Source organism: Carassius auratus, unplaced genomic scaffold (genome assembly GCF_003368295.1).
Source record: "Carassius auratus strain Wakin unplaced genomic scaffold, ASM336829v1 scaf_tig00009643, whole genome shotgun sequence".
NCBI classification, from domain to species: domain Eukaryota; kingdom Metazoa; phylum Chordata; class Actinopteri; order Cypriniformes; family Cyprinidae; genus Carassius; species Carassius auratus.
This window is the reverse complement of record NW_020524052.1, coordinates 1-13606: the sequence shown is the minus strand read 5'-3', so window position 1 is coordinate 13606 and position 13606 is coordinate 1. Positions and strand designations below refer to the sequence as shown.

The following is a 13606-nucleotide window of genomic DNA, read 5'->3' as shown; positions in this document are numbered from 1 at the left end:
ATCTGCATAGAGTCAGCACAAATGACACTGGAATCATATCACAGGAAAAATGTATCAAAACATTGCATAACGGACTAAATACACAATGCATGCTGATTAACATGAAGGAGCAGCACTGTCTTTTCGAAAAAATGACTAAATTGGCAGAAGTAACATAACTTGTGCGAGACCAAGGCTTGAGGAAAGCCACTTAAATGTGAAATATAAAGTGAGATATAATGACTTTATGGGATTACAACTACATTGGCCAATCAGGGAGCCAAATATGCAGTCCTACTGAAATTTTTACAAAATATATATATATATATATATATATATATATTTTTTACTAACTTAAAAGCATAACCATAGAAAATGAATATTTATCAAAAATACTCTTTATCATGACAACTTTTCAGGACAAACAGACAAAAGTGTTGAAATGTAAAAGGTTAACCGGCAAGGTTTGTTTTATTTTATTTTTTGCAGATTTTTTGCCTTATATTTTAGTATAGTTATCCAATAGTCAGCTATGTAAAATATATTTTAAACAAAACTCTTGATAATGCCCGTTCTTATGTTTAGTCGACGTACCGTCCGATACTGATCTTAAAGGAATGCGCTCGAGCAGCCTACTGTTGCTATGGTTACATCCTCTGGCGAACGCAATTTCTGTGAGAGTCTATTTAACGCACTGACGAACTTGTAACCTAACTTTTGGGGTTAGTAAAAGGTTACTTTGCAAACGCAGTCGAAACACTGAAAAAATACAACTTTTAAGACCTTCCTCTAAACTTCATTAAATTTCGTTGTTGTCTACTAGCAGCGCGCTCTTTCAGCTCGTGAATGAACCGTTTTCACCCTGCCGCCACGGCACGCCGTCTCAGGTCAAACCGCTGTTTCGCTTCAAGACGGAGATAAAAACGATGGTGTGAAGAGGTCACGCTCGAGATGAATTCACCTCATCTTCCCCACTGAAAGCGCCGTTTGATTGTGTTAGTCAGACCGATTAATATCATCCCTGTCCTTCATAGCAGATGCCAGTGATTCTCATGCAAATGCAGTCCGATTTTCTACTTACAGATACATTTATTTTCTTTAGAGACGATGTCAGAGTGTGTGAGGGGAAATTAAGATTTGTGAGTGCATCTGCTTTCCCAGTCCAGATGAACGGAGCCGAGTTTGAGGTAAAAGAGATGAATTATGACCACTCGGCTACAAGCAGTTTCACATTCTGAACGTGTATCAATTTCTTTGACAGTCCCAGAAAACTGAATATATGACGGGTTTCGTCCACTGAAGTCAGAGTCTATTAAAACGGACAGCGAGGAAGATTCAGTAGACGAGAATTGAAGATAAGATCGCAAAGAGAGCGCGCAAAGTGAGGAGCATGAAGCATTAACTTTAAATTAGCGTAAATTAAATCTACGAAATAAGGTTAATGGGTTATGAACGCGCGTATACAAGAGGAAGATTCAAGACCAGCATTGTTATTTGCATGTTTTCTTGCTTACACAAGAGTAATTTACAAACATTTTAAATTCATTTCCTATTCTGGTCTCTTGTGTGGGGAAAATAAGGAACGCAAAATCAAAATTTTGTCAAAATAAAATAGATGCCCAATCATTAGGCTATCACTTACAGCTTGCCTATTAAATAAAAAAAAGTTGAAACTGACACTGAGGATCAGCTTATCCTGTTTCTAAAGTGAATACGATATTTGGATGGTCAGCATCATCAACAGCAAATATTTCTACATTAAACAAAACCACCTATTTAAATCCCTTTATCCTAATTAAACTGCTCATAAAGCGCAACTTCTTCGCGATTCATTAGCAATTTCATCCCGATAACATGAATGGGCTGATTTCTCAACGCTTTGCTCTAGCACACCGCACGGAACACATTAGTATTCGTGGCCACATCTCGCGCGTAAAAGCATCTCAGGGCTGAAATGAATTCATGAAGCACGTTTGTCCACTCACCTACAATCCAGAAGAGAGCTGAGGATGGTATCTAATGTTCAGTTTAAAGATGCCTCTGCGTTCAGCTCAGTTTTGACAGATAGATCCACATCCGACTGAACGCCGAAGCCTCAAAAGGTAGCACCTTCAAAAAAAAAAAAAAAAACAATTCCTCGAAGATTTCTTGTATGCAAGAAAACGATGAATGAACGGTCGCCGAGCGGCTTCAGGTAACTGATCTATGCAGCAAAATTCAACGCGTCGTCTGTCGATGCCGGATGATGGTCATTCACAAGCGCATATGCCAAGTGCACGGCACATTCCCCCAGTCTTTTGACACTGACAGCGGCTTGACATCACGCCTTTTCATCAGCAGTTCTCCGTTAGACCGTCAAGCACGCGCTCATTGCTGTTCTGTGAAGGTTTTACGCGAGACTGGCACAGGCATCGAAGCCCAGCAGCGTTACAGTAGCAGCGCGTTTAAACCCAGCCCCCTGTGCTAGCACTCACTTACTGCCGGCTCTATTTGCATGTCGCATGTTTTAACTATTTCATGCACTCAACGATGGTCATTTAACAAACGCACAACTTAGGTGGTTAGAATGTACATTTGAACATTTAGGTTTTGAATAATTAAATACCATTGTAACTGTGCTCCCTGAATAGTGCAATAATACATGTCTCAAGAGTCTGTGTAGACGATATCTGGAACTACAATCTTTTTAATCTAATCTTTAATCTATCTAGCCGCAACTGCACTAATGAGATTCGTTATTTAATCAAAATAGTTGTTCATGATAAACATTCGCGCTTGTGTGCAATCACATTTGGTAGCTACTGTAAAAATAGTGCAAATGTCAAAGAAGGATTCTGTGGCTCAATTTCTTAAAAATGAGATACAGATATTTTCTTAATAAAGCATTAAAGTATGTTCAAAAACAGCATGAATACAAATCTCAGGATTACGTTTTTGAACGTAATGAATTTATGCAAATAAATAGTTTTTTTTTTTTTTTTTTTACAAAATGTAAAATCCATATACCGTTTTACATCTGCAAGTGTGAGGGAAGTGCTAGTCCAGTAGTAATTTTGCTAGACAGTGCCATCTTTGGACAGAAGTATGCAATTACCTCATCTAAACCTAATCAACAGAGACATTAGTACCTTTCAAAGTAATGAAAAAAATATGCTGAGTATTAAATAAACAAATTTTAAAAAATGTAAGATTTCACAATATTGTATTGCTTATTAAAATTACATTAATGTATGTCATTCAATTCAATGTATTAAATATCTTAATGAATTTTAAAGTAAACAGTCAGAATCTGCATTTTTCTTCTTTCTAAAATGTAAAAAAAAAACTAGTGATACTGTTAGATAGGTACAGTAATAATCTTTAGTATGGCCTTTTGCTGTTTTGCACAAAATTTTTGCCATTCTGAATTTTACATGGATGTTTGTTTGATCACAATGATCGTGCGTGTCCTTCATTTTGAGGATTATTTATGTTAAAAGAAAGTCTTTTCAACAGAATGCTATAATTAAAAATATATTTCTATGTAAAAGAACGGCATAGTTACAAATCACTGTTAGCTATTCCTGTCTGTGCTGATGCTCATTTCAGATACAGTGTGAATGAGGAGAATGTTTCATTCCATGAGCCAAATTTTGATTCATAATGATCAGTGCTGGTGCTTTCCATAAAGAAACCTCCCTCTATACATAATCACAAGAGTTGTCCTTCAGCATTACCTTACAGAGGAATTTAAAGCTGAAACTTGTGTTTCATCGAATATGAAATATTTTCCAGCATCACAGAGCCATATAAACCCGACAAATGATATTAGGCTGCCATAGAGGATTAGTGGGCCATTAATGGCCTCTTTCTACCATAAATGAGATATTGCATCATAAATTCCTTTTTACAGGCTACATCAGTCTTTTCCTCATTCTTTTTAGTTATGGAGGGAAAAATATTCTCAGATCTGACAGCTGGGAAAGTTGCTGGAGGTAATAGAATAACCACAGTGAGATGCTGCAGAATTTTGGCACATCTGTCGCCGACTCTTTTAAAGTGGCATTCTACAATCGATGGTTTGATTGGAAATGGATTACACGCTGGCTTGTCTTCTGCATCTTTGTACTTAAAAGGGGACATTGCAGGAGCACTTATTCCATGATCCATCAATTATTTAAAGAGGGAAAAGAACCGGTGGCAGCCATCAAAAGTATTGCAAAACTGCCAGAGGAGAAGAGCGCATCTACCTAGTCTTGTGTAAGCATAGGCTACTAAAAGCTGTGTGTACTCTTAAGAGAGGCACGGTCAATATCTGGAGGGCGTCCATATTGAAGTTCCACTACACTAACTCTCAAATGCATCTTAGTCATCCACTAGTAATCAAATACAGGTTTTTTTCAATACATTTTTCACTGTTCTGTTGAGAATAAATAGTATGTTTAAATAAAAGGGAATTGGATTTTAATTGAAAAGATAAAGCTCAATCCAGTCTGGATAAAATCAGAAAACTTAGTTTTATCTGTACGCCTGTATATGGAGTTAGAAATGTGTCTTTATTACATGCGAGAAAATAAAAGATCTGAGAGAAAAAAAAAAGTTTGAGAGAAAAAGTTATCACACTGATAGCAAAAAACATTTCATGAGAGAAAAAAGAATATTTGAGAGAAAAAGTTTTCATGCCAATAGCAAAAAATAATAATATTTGAGACTAAAAAAAGTTTTGAGAGAAAGTATTTTCTCATAGAACATAAAAAAATATACATTTGAAATTTTTAAAATTATTTCTGAGAAAAAAAATCTCTCTCAAAAAACTCTCAAATATATATTTTTTGCTATCAGTGTGAAAATATTTTCTCAAAAAAAAAAAGTGTTTCTCTCGAAACGCTTTTCTTTGCTCTTGATGCAATTTCTTGCTCTCGTGTCAGGATTTTGCTTTCACTGTGAGAATTGTGTCATGGGCGGGGCCACGTTCCTATTGGCCAGTCAGGTGAGCATCGTCTTGTCTTGGGAGTCGAACTGATTCATAACACCATTGTTCGGTTCACCTGCATAGATGCCGCCTCTGCCTTATGGATAGTTAAGTTGAGCAGTGAGCATGGACACTCCAATGTTTGGGTAAGATGATGACACACAGCTGGCTGAGCAAGTTCAGTATCACTGAAGATTAAACATTAAAAAATAGCACTCATATTAATGAATGTGTATTATATTATTTGCTTGCTAATTGCTAGTAAAGCTAACCAGCCATCATGCTAGGTAAACTTGCAAACTCACCTGGTTTATACTATGTTTAAATCAAATGCCAAATTAATGTTTTGATTTAGATAGTTTCACGCCTTATTTAGTGAGTAGTGAGCAGTGATTGATATACCGTTTGAAAGTGTCCCACCTAGTTTTGTTTAAAATAGTCTTTGTATGGTTGTTGCACATGTTTAGCTACACTGCATGTATAGCTCGCAAACTCAGCTACACGGGGCTTATTCTAAATATTTTTTACCATCTAGCTGAGGTCTAGAGCTGACAAGGTAAATTGCAGGTCTAGGACTAACTCTTACATTAGCAACCCACAAATATGTTTGTGCCTGTACTGTCATGGTAATTATTTTTTCTTTTAAATCTTTCAAACGGTATGTCAATCACTGTCTAACGTTAGCTAGTTGTAGGGTTGCCACCTTCCATGCATACTAACGTTAGTTGAAAGTTGTACGGGAGGTTGTAAGAACAAGCAGTTACTCTTCAGGTGCTTTGAGGCTAGCAAGTGCAAAGGTAGAAACTAGCTCACTACTCACTAAATAAGGCGTGAAATCTAAATCAAAACATTAATTTGGCATTTGATTTAAGCATAGTATAAAACAGGTGAGTTTGCAAGTTTACCTAGCATGATGGCTGGTTAGCTTTACTAGCGATTAGCAAGCAAATAATATAATACACGTTCATTCATGAATATGAGTGCTATTTTTTCATGTTTAATCTTCAGTGATACTGAACTTGCTCAGCCAGCTGTGTGTCATCATCTTACCCAAACATTGGAGTGTCCATGCTCACTGCTCAACTTAACTATCCATAAGGCAGAGGCGGCATCTATGCAGGTGAACCGAACAATGGTGTAATGATTCAGTTCGACTCCCAAGACAAGACGATGCTCACCCGACTGGCCAATAGGAACGTGGCCCCGCCCATGACACAATTCTCACAGTGAAAGCAAAATCCTGACACGAGAGCAAGAAATTGCATCAAGAGCAAAGAAAAGCGTTTCGAGAGAAACACTTTTTTTTTTTTAGAGAAAATATTTTCACACTGATAGCAAAACATATATATTTGAGAGTTTTTTTCAAAGTATTTTGAGAGAGATTTTTTTCTCAGAAATAATTTTAAAAATTTCAAATGTATATTTTTTATGTTCTATGAGAAAATACTTTCTCTCAAAACTTTTTTTAGTCTCGAATATTATTATTTTTTGCTATTGGCATGAAAACTTTTTCTCTCAAATATTCTTTTTTCTCTCATGAAATGTTTTTTTGCTATCAGTGTGATAACTTTTTCTCTCAAACTTTTTTTTTTCTCTCAGATCTTTTATTTTCTCGCATGTAATAAAGAACCAAAACTCACTCCATACCTGTAGTGATGCCAAAAAGTTCTCTAGAAACTTTATTATACAAATTGTATATTTATTAATGCATTTATCTGCCAGAGTCATTGTTTAGTGGTTAGTGCACAATAAATCTCTTTCTCTTGGCATAATTATATGCATTCTCTCAACTAATGACAAATATATAAATAATCGGGTCTGTAAATGGGTATGTAAACATGGTATTTAAACATGCACCAGTTATCAAGCCAGATTCTCTCACATTCCTGAGGTTGCAATTACTCAAGCTCAAGCTGATGAAAAGGAAACATTTGACTTTGGCCATTTGAAGTCAGCGGTGACAGATGGGTGTGAATGGAGACTGCAGCTGTGTACCGGAGAACACATGTCCCGTGTTAAAACCACTGCGCCGCTTGACTCAAGGTTGAGCTCAAGTGCCAGCCTTGGAACGAATGCTATAATTGGTACAATCCTTGAAACATTATCCCTGTCTGACCTTGGCCATGGTCTTACATCTGAGCCTAATTACTGATGATTGCTGGACTCCGAGGGGCAGTGAACGCGCCCAAACTGGGTCCAAATTCCAGATGGTCAAAAAGTGAAATAGATCTGAAATGTTACAGAGGACTCACTTCAGATATGTCAATTATGTTTCCTAAAGATTATTAGGGTAATGACAAGTGGAAGTAATTAAAAAAAGATCAATGCTTATTATTAATATCAGTCACTTCTCATTTCATCTGCTATGTAACAAAATAATCTGATCATTAAAAAAAAAAAAACATATACATTTCAGGTTCTCTCTAAATGCAAATATTTACACCCTACATACACATTTCCTTAAAAGCTTAGGGTCAGTAATTTTTTACAAATTATTTTATTTCACATGAGTGCATTAAATTGATCATATGTGACAGCATACAGACAACTGTAGAAGATCTAGAAAAAAAATATGCATTTTAAAGCAGCACAAGAGTTTTCGATATTGATAGCAGGGCCGTAGCTAGTGGGGTGAAAGGTGGTGATGATTATAGGGGCCCCCGGCGATCTCAACTGTCTGGCTGAGGCTAGCCTAAAAAGACGATCAGGACAGTTGACAGGCCACTGCTGCGTGTCATGATGAAAGCTTATCAGTTTCAAATGTTTTTAAGCATGACCACTTGCCAATTTAAACATTCAAAAGAGTTTAAAGCATTCAAACACAAGACACGGAAAAGCTCTACTGAGTAGCTGGTTACTCACATGCAGAGAGCCGCGTCTCAAAGACAGCAACATTGAACAATTGAAGTTCTCCTTGAAGTTCCTTTTAAACCTTTAGGAACAAATACAAATCACAGTTTAAACAAACAGAAAAGGAGAGCCCAATTCAGCTCCACGGTGTTCTGGTGTTCAGGGCTCATGCAGAGAGGGTCTCAAAATGCTTGAAAACCGAATTTGCCTCTTTTTACTCTTGTATACAATATATTGTATACATACAAGATATGTCAAAATTCCCGTAATTAATGCAGAGTCAAACAAACAATTATTCAAACACCAGATATAATTTTTTGTTGTTATTGTTGTTTACTAGTAGGTGCAGGACACTATAATTCATTTATATATGTGAGTATAGCAAAATAAATCTAACTGTGACATATTATACCCAAAAAGTCTTCATACAGTGAACTACTTGTGAAATTGATTAAATAAAAAGAAGAATAAGGAGAAAATTATTATTCAGACACTTTGACCTCACCATGTTTTGCTTATGTGTTTTATCCTGAATTGCTAATGCAACCTTTACACACCACAGACTGAACAAAATTAAGCAGTTCTTGGTAACTGGTCAACAAAGTATTGATAGCTGTGTAAATATTGTCACACTAACAGTTGTCTGAAGTTTCGGTTGACTGTAATCCATTATATAAATTTATCAAAGTTATCTGACATTATCAAGATTAATTTTTTCTGACAGTTTAACTCTGAGTTCTTGTCATATTTTATTACCATTTTCTAAACTATAGCAAATAAACTGTGATAATGTGAGAAAAGTTGAAGGTGTCTGAATAAATTTTGGTTTGACTGTATATTTAATTTTTACAGTGCTATTTTACATTTCATTATTCCGTTTCTGTACCTGGACACCTACAAACTTGAAAAAACGTGAACATTGTGTAAATAGCACAAATAAATAAATAGAACAAACATGCAAATTAAACAAATTTAAACAGGGCCCACTGATACAACCTGCACCGGGGCCCTGCAAACCCCAGCTACAGTATGACCCTGTTTGATAGTAAGAAAAATCTTTCTTGAGCACCAAAGCATTATATTAGAATGATTTCATGTGGCACTTAAGACTGAAAATTATTAAAAAAAATAAAAATAAAATAATAAACTACATTTTAAATTTTTTATTATTAATGTTTTTAATTTCTAATAATATTTCACAATAATTGATCATATAAATGCAGCCTTGATGAGATGACAAATTCTTCCAAAAACATAAAAAATATATATATTCAAGCTAAAATATGAACATGTATATTTTAATAGTAGACAATATACATTTTCTAAATTAAATTACACAATTAAATGATCCTATAATCAGTACTTATACATTAAGAAATGTAAATATCAATAACCAATATGGTACAAAAATATCGTGCCTCTTCAGTATTATATTACTGTACATCAAGGATTAATGGCTTATGGTTAAAAAAAAAATTATTATGTGCAACAAATTTACACAAAAGCTCTGTTTTTGCATTGTGGGTTTCTATAAAGATGGATAGTGCTTCCTGTACTTGATGTTGGTATCTAAATGCTGCTCCTCTACAGCAATGTCCACCGAACCCTCCTTCTATCCTCCCTTTCCTCTTTATCCTCTCTGGCCATTTAATCCTATGCGGTGGATGTAAATCGATCAGCCCATAACTCACACACACCTCTCCAGTCAAGGATCTCCATTAAACCCCAAGGATTCTGCCACATTTGTTTGATTTTGTATATGTACGGGCACACAGCTTCACTCCAGCTGCCCGGCTCGACATGCTCAGCACCACACAGAACAAGCAAACAAAAGTATGAGTCATTGCTCACTCGGGAGACAGCTTTCCACTGCCATGATGTGCCGCCGCGTCTCGCCAGCCATCCGCCAAGGAGAAAGCTGACAGACCGGGCCCAAAATGAGCCTCCCTCCACCTTAATGTCAGTCTGTGTAATGTATTTGAAATCCAAATGCATTTTCAGGCCAAGACGAAGAAACTAATTGCAGGAATTAGATGGCGTAAAGCAACTATTGTAATGTTTATCCGTCAGAATGGATGTGGCAAGACAACAGCAGGGGTTTTGGGGTTTAAACTGCATTGTATTAATGCAGGATTTGTCGGGTGATCAGCTCAGTGGGTGTGTCAGACGCAGGGGCGAGCAGAAGGCGTGCTGAGAGTAATGCAGGGCGATGGCCCGCTGTAAGACCACTGCTCATCCGTTTGTGGATCAAAGTGCTCATATGCCGTAATTTTGTAGCGAGCTGAAAGGTTTCTAGCTTTGACGCTCCATGGCATCTCATCTCCCCCTTCTCTTAAGGCATCTGAAAGCGTCACAAGGGCAAGCATGACTCCGTCGGCTCAGCGGGAGACCCATTCCTCCTCTCAGCTCAGCCATGGCACTAAGCTCACACAACACACACAACACACACCAGCCATAACAACAGCTGATTCTTATACACACACAGAGCACTTTAGAACATTGGCTCAATCTGTGATTATGACTGCGTGCTATTGATGCGAAAAGTAGTGCTGAGATTCTGGCCTCTTTTGGAGTGAACATGCTCGCATTCGTTTGACACACTTCAGGAGATACTGAGCATTTTCACCTGCATGACATAACAGACAACTCTCACGGGTTTAGGAAATTCTTATGACAAAATGAAGCAGTAAGCCACAAGAGTATGTGTGAAGCTCAGTGTTTAAACCTCTAAAACCACTGCAATATCGTATTGTAAAATTGATGTAATGCACATTCGATTTACTTATTGCTTTAATAGAAAAGTGCCAGCAGCACTGTGGTATTTAATTTACAGTGAAATTAATATGAATTAAGCATAAACCAACTGATATTGTTCAACATCCCAAATGGCAAAATAGCAGCATGGTGCATTAATATAAAATGAGGCATCAGTGTATGTTTAAATAGTAATTTTCCACCAGTTTCAAATACAGCTTTTCCAATGATAATGAATTGGAAACAGAGTAATTAGGCTTAATAAAATACTTACAAGAATATATACATAATGCTTCAAAAGTTTGCAGTCATCAAAAAAATTTTAAATAAGAAAGCACTTCTATTCAGCAAGGATGCATTGAACTGATAAAACACTACAAAAGTTTCTATATTGATAGAAACTGATCATAAGAAAAGTTTATTCAGCACCATTTTAGCATTTTAGAGCATAAGATACACTAAACTTTGGAATTGTAATGTTTGTATAACTTAAACGGAATAGTTCACCTCAAAAAAAAAAAAAAAAAAAAAAAAATCAACATTTACTCACCTTATCTTGTCCAAACTCATACATCTTCATTTATTTTGTTCATGCTCTCAAATGTTTTAAACTTGGTTCATTAAGATTAGTCATCTAGGAACCAATGGCCTTCACTGTCACTTCTTTGAGATTTAAGAGCTTCAGTCATTTTCGGTCTGAACCTTACACATAGCTATTCTGAGGACACGAGTCATAGACTACTTTTATAGTGACTCTTTCGTCATTTTTTCCCTTAATCACACTCAAAACAGTCTTTGGAAATAAAGCCATGCAGGTTTGGAATGACATGAGAGTAAATGCCAGAATTGTTCATTTTGGGGTGAACTATCCCTTCATAGATGTCATTGTGTCTGGGTGGTATTGGGTTTCTCGGTTACACTGTCTCTTTTGACAGAGCAGGCAACTGCCATGTCCTAACACATGCACGCACAGACTATGATCTGTGTGTGTGGCAAAGTGGCTGGGGCAGAACCTCTGCTCACTGAATGGATCATCTTTGTGTAGCGACAGTTGTTTTTTTGTGGTAGCATGGATGCACGGACACACACAGGCCTGTCAGAGCAGTCAGTGGCTGCAGGGCTGACATACAATTACTACAAACCTCCCCACACAAACACACAAGTGTTTGTCCCCCTCTAATGGCCCACTCAAGGAGGAAGCCTGTGGGTAGCTTCATTATATACTAACACTAACAACTAACTTTCTGTTAGTCTTGTCAGTCTGTACAGGTAGAGAGAAAGAATGGGTCTATCAAATACCTAAAGGCATACCATTTGTTAAAAAAGTATGCTGGAATCTGAATTAAAAGGAATAATTCACACAGAAATTAGTTTTATTTTCAAGCGTAGAGCATTCAATAAGTTGTATAGTCTAAAGGTCCTATGACACATCTACATTTCTTAATCCAACAGCTGAACAATCAACACAAGGACAATCCAACAACAATAAAATCTACTCATTCGATTATACTTCTATCTCTTACAAACTTATTTTCATTTCCATTAATTAAAAATATTGTGTTAACCCTGAATCTGCGAATAAAATTCTTTATTCTATTAAATACCCATAAATGTAAATTCTGCAATCGTTTAATCACCCTCAGTTCCTTCTAAACCTGCATTTCTCAGTTTCTTTTAAGGAACACAAAAGAACAGGTATTTTAAAGAAAGCTGGAAACTAAACAACATTAGAGCCCATTGATTTCTATTGCATGGATAAAAAAGAAATCATTCATACAAGTTTAGAACTAGGCTACATCTGTAAATTGACAGAATTTAAGCGAACTGTGCTTTTAAGAGGTGGAGGAGTTTGAACTTCATATACCCTGGTTACTTCTGCTAGAAAAGAGCACCTTGAACATTCTTCAGAATTTCTCCACCTGTATCAATAAAAGAAAGTCCCAAGTAATTTGCAACAACATGAAAGTGAGTAACAGCATTTCAGAATTTATATGTCAACTCTTCATTTTAGTGTACATTTAGCATTGATCAATGTTTTGAAGAAACGCTTATGTCTACTCAGTCTCCATTCTGCAACTGTCAGGGGCCCGTCTGAACCGTTCACCTCTCCTTTATCATTTCTGAGCCTCTAACTTGTTTCCAATGCTAAAATCATCTTTTTCTACCCATCTGATAAGGAATGAAAGACCCTCACGCTCAACAGAGAACAAACATGAAATGCTTCGATGTGATGCCCTCTGGAGACCTTCAGTTACTTCTTCAGAAAACAAAATGCAGTTCTCAGTCTCTGTTGTGTTCTCACCAAACACAAAAGAGTCTGTAATTGCCAGCAGGGTGTGAGTTCATGCGCGCCTTTGCGTGTGTACGTCGTGATACATATCGCTCTGAAGTGTTTATTATTGTTTTTGCCCTTGCTTGAAGGCGTCTGACTGACAGGGGCGGAGGGGAACTCGCAGCAGCGCCGCGTTCTCGCACATCCAGTGCGTGGGGAGAGAGTGGCGGGCCTCGTCAGCTAGCGGTGCTAGCAGAAACAACGACAACAACGGAAAGACTGAACCACACAGATGGCCGAGCCTTCAACACAGTGCTGCCATCCATATCACATAAACATCATCCACACTCCTACCCAGAGAAGATCATGATGGAAAAAAAACAATTAAAGCACGCCACTTTCGCAGCAGTCATTTACACATTTCAGCGATTACGATGACTCATTTTCCACAAAAGATATCCTAGGGTTCCAGGCAAAGATGAAACATTTAGGAGTCAAATTACTTTTTACTTAACAAATTAGAGAATTAACTCAACTGTTCAGAATTACTATAGTTCATCAAGTAGCCTACATAGCTTATTACTTTAGCTTTTAATAAGTACCAGTAGTCAAACAGTAAATAGACTATATGTATATCAAGAACCTTAAAAGCCACAGTAACTTAATAGATGTGAATCGCAAATAACTGATCAAGGACTGGGGGTTCACGAAGGAAATCAGTTTTGAACTCTTTACTCACTTTGTTTTATGTAAACTGTGTATATGTTTGTTGTCTGTATTGTCACTTAATGTTGAATTAT

The 13606-nt window shown here is 36.8% G+C and overlaps 1 long non-coding RNA gene across 1 annotated transcript; it reads left to right on the top strand.

Annotated features, from left to right (window-relative positions):
• The first annotated feature begins 329 nt into the window (after positions 1–329).
• Positions 330–2109, top strand: LOC113072608 (uncharacterized). The gene is made up of 2 exons (XR_003280318.1): positions 330–1166; positions 1241–2109. It is a non-coding gene; the product is annotated as an uncharacterized LOC113072608 (long non-coding RNA).
• Positions 2110–13606: the final 11497 nt, after the last annotated feature.